Source organism: Sinocyclocheilus anshuiensis, unplaced genomic scaffold, assembly GCF_001515605.1.
Source record: "Sinocyclocheilus anshuiensis isolate Anshui unplaced genomic scaffold, SAMN03320099.WGS_v1.1 scaffold2751, whole genome shotgun sequence".
In the NCBI taxonomy this organism is placed as follows: domain Eukaryota; kingdom Metazoa; phylum Chordata; class Actinopteri; order Cypriniformes; family Cyprinidae; genus Sinocyclocheilus; species Sinocyclocheilus anshuiensis.
This window is the reverse complement of record NW_015541086.1, coordinates 185462-189662: the sequence shown is the minus strand read 5'-3', so window position 1 is coordinate 189662 and position 4201 is coordinate 185462.

Genomic DNA, 4201 nt, shown 5'->3' with positions numbered 1-4201 from the left:
AGAGATGAACTAATCAATTCTCTTTCCAGCTCAGACTGCATTGGTTAGCCCTGCATTCCATTCGGAAGGGCTCATCCCTATGCCCTAATCCTTTCAAAGGGTTTACCCTTGGGAGTGAGAGCTTCGAAGGGTTGAATGGTGTAGGGGACCAAACAACTGTTTCTTGAAGTACCCTTCTGCGTTGTCATTACATGCCCACACGGAGGCGCCGTCATCATGCAAAGAATCTGCGCAAAGGATCATGGGATCCCGAAGTGTCCATCAGTTGTACCCTTCGAAATCCTTCATTCCGAAGGGCCCTTTGAACTGGCCAGTTTTGAGCACTTCGGTTTGGAACGACCCGTCAATATGGCGGCCATGATTGTTTTCACTCCGAAGTACCCTTCGGAGGGCGATAAATCCCGTTTGGAATGCACCGTAAGTTTATGGGGCTGTCACGTGATGAACGAATGACTCAAACCCGAAGACTTGTCAGATAAGAGGTGAGGTGAGCTAATCATAGGCTGAAGACCTATGTAAACAATGAAATAATCTTTTCTGTTTCTTATAGCATTATAGTTTTGTATTGTTTGTAGTGTGATCAACGTTTGCGTAAGTAGTAGACGTGTTAGGGAAGTAACACTTAACATTTTAATTATATTTTGCTAAAATGAACGAAATGACTCGAAAAAAGAGTAATTTCTCAAAAACTTTTGGAGACTCAAAGGTCCGAGTCGGTAAAATGATCCGAAAAAATTCGTTCATTTTGCTGAACGAGACTCAAAGGTCCGAGTCGGTAAAATGATCCGAACTTCCCATCACTAGAGCCTTAACGTCAAAACAGCTTTGTTACCAACCATCTTCGAAATACCTTTTTTTATGTTCCACAAAAGAAAGTAAGTCATTCAAGATTGAGTAAATGACATTACATTTTTTGTGTGAACTATCCCTTTAAAGTTTTTTTTCCCCTTTTTGCATTTTGTATTTTTAAAATTTTAAATGTAGTAATACAATAATACTCTAAATAAGAAACTAAAACTGCCAGCAGGTGGCGGTAAATGTCTTTATGAGTCTTTCATTCGATTCGTTCAAACGGCTGATTCATTCAGGAATTCCGTAAACGGCTCTCTTTTTGAATTGGTCTTTGAATCATTCGTTCACACGATTTGTTCAAAACTCGGATTCATTCAGAAACTAAACACCGCTGTGTTCCTCGGAGACGTGCAATGGTTCTGCTGTGGCTTTATAGGTAATATTTTCATTGGCAAAACGGAGCAAAAACAGACACTATTATGTTTAAAATATAACACAATATTAACTTCTTATTTACTGAACTGTTGTATAAAATCACATTTGCACTCGTGGTATTCGGGACAAAATCAGCACTCGTGATATTGCTGTAGCTGCTTGTGTGATATCGCTTATCATGTGATATAAATGAGACAAAAACTCACAGGAGCAATTTTTGCCCCAATATCTTGAATTTTAGGGCATATCTGCATTTATGGAGTTGTTGCCCTACATCATATTTGTCAACAGTCAACTGTATGAAATGTAAGATGACGTACAGGTTTGGGGGCTGGGCCAGTGGGTTAACTGCGTTAAAATATTTTAATTGCGTTATTTTTTCTTAACTAATTCATTAACACGTTAAACTGACAGCCCTAATATATATAGCTTTCAATAAAAAGTGCACCATATGGTCACCACCCCACAGAGGTTGTTACACATTTGTCCCACAGATGTAATGACACATCAGCTGTCACGGTACACAAGGCAGAGACATGAGGTAAGAGTGCAAACAGGTTGGTTTATTGACAGAGGCTGGCAATGAAGACAGATGGCAGGTAAGTTGTGAGAATAAGAGAGAGTTTGAGGGTTCTTAGCTCTGGGTAATTGGAGTTCGGGGAATGAACAGGGTCGACGTAACATATCCACCGGGGAGGGGAGGGTGGGCGCCCTGGAGGCTGAACAAAATGCACAATATTGTGTTTCAATTTTGCACAATATTAACTTCTTATTTACTGAATAAAATCACATTTGCACTCGTGTTCTTCGTGACAAAAACAGCACTCCTGTGATATTGCACTTGCTGCTCGTGTGATATCACTTATCATACGATATAAATATGAGACAAATATTTTTGCCCCAATATCTTGAATTTTAGGGCATATCTGCATTTATGGAGTTGTTGCCCTACATCATATTTGTCAACAGTCAACTGTATGAAATGTAAGATGACGTACAGGTTTGGGGGCTGGGCCAGTGGGTTAACTGCGTTAAAATATTTTAATTGCGTTATTTTTTCTTAACTAATTCATTAACACGTTAAACTGACAGCCCTAATATATATAGCTTTCAATAAAAAGTGCACCATATGGTCACCACCCCACAGAGGTTGTTACACATTTGTCCCACAGATGTAATGACACATCAGCTGTCACGGTACACAAGGCAGAGACATGAGGTAAGAGTGCAAACAGGTTGGTTTATTGACAGAGGCTGGCAATGAAGACAGATGGCAGGTAAGTTGTGAGAATAAGAGAGAGTTTGAGGGTTCTTAGCTCTGGGTAATTGGAGTTCGGGGAATGAACAGGGTCGACGTAACATATCCACCGGGGAGGGGAGGGTGGGCGCCCTGGAGGCTGGTCCTAGACACGGGAGGCCTCCAGGGCAGATCAGGGAGCTCGGGAGGCCATGGTGGCTCTACCTCCGAGGCCGCGGCCCCAGCCCCCGCCTCTACGACCGGAGCCCTACCATACCCCCCCCCCAAAAAAAATCCTTGGGGAAACTTACGGGGCTGAACTCGGTGACTGGAGCGCGCTCTGGGGCTGGAGCCGGCACTGGAGCGAGCTCTGGGGTCCAGAGCTGGTGACTGGTGACATCAGCAGTATCTGGTTTGGTAAAATAGACAGGTGTTGTTACAGCCTCTGCTAATGCTATTAATGTGGCTCTGTTATAGGGGCCACTCAAACAGAATGCATTTTTGCTTTGAAAAACATAAGTGGGCAGTGGTGTGGGGAAAAAAAAAACAAAATGTGTCAAGATGCATTTTTTAAAAGATATTAATTTAGCTTGATTATTTTAACTTGAGCGCTGCATTTCTAGAATGCATGAGATGCAAGCACAATGATTTAACATATCTGTCTAGCACATTTACATTATTTATTAATAATTGGATTACTTTCACAGTAATTTCACAGTGGGACTTCTCTTGTATCTAATTGCACTCTCAAACATTTCTTGTAAACAAACAGCATCATACTGTGTTTCTACAGTGATGTACTATGAAGGCACACAGCATGCAATGCAGCATGAATAGATCATGCTGTAGTAGAGTTTTTTTTTTTTTTTTTTTTTTTAAAATTATCTCAGAATATCACACAACACAGTTCACACTTAACATTTTTTTTCTCACAGAGTGTAAGCAATTTTATATTCACTGTTTTTGGCAAAAGAAAATATATAGCGAGGAAAATTTTTTTTTTTTTTTTTTTTTTTTTTTAAATCTTGTTGGTTTTATTTGTGCTATTGAACTTGTTTTTAGTACACTTTTAGCAGTTTGTGTTGTTTAATTTATAATGTTGGTTTATATTGTGTTGTTTTTATTTGTTGAGTGTTACCATTGATGTTTTGTGTGTCGAGTATTGATTTCACATCTTTCAAAAATGTATCTTAGCATTTGATTCCCATTTGAGTTCCCATTTATTCAAGTAGCAAAAGAAAAACGCCATGATTAATGTTTTCATGATTTTCAAAAAGAAAATGTAATGTAATTTGATGCAAGGGTAATGTTAGATATGTAACAGAACACAGTGGATTAAACAGTAAACTTTTAAGTAGAAAGACCGAAATAGTATTTTCGTAGAACCTATAATAAATCCTGCAACATTTTTATGTTTAAAAGATAAGTAAATAAAAATGATGTACATTTATAACTCTATACTTTGTATTTTTAATCTGAAACTTAATTGTACATTTTAGCTAGATTGTTTTCACATTTACTGTGTTTAATGATAAATCCCCTGTGATGTTTGTACTGGCTACTGTATACAGGCCACCAGGGCACCATACAGACTTTATTAAAGAATGTGCTGATTTTATATCCGAGTTAGTGCTGGCTGCAGATAAAGTTTTAATTGTTGGTGATTTTAATATCCATGTTGATAATGAAAAAGATGCATTGGGATCAGCATTCATAGACATTCTGAACTCTATTGGG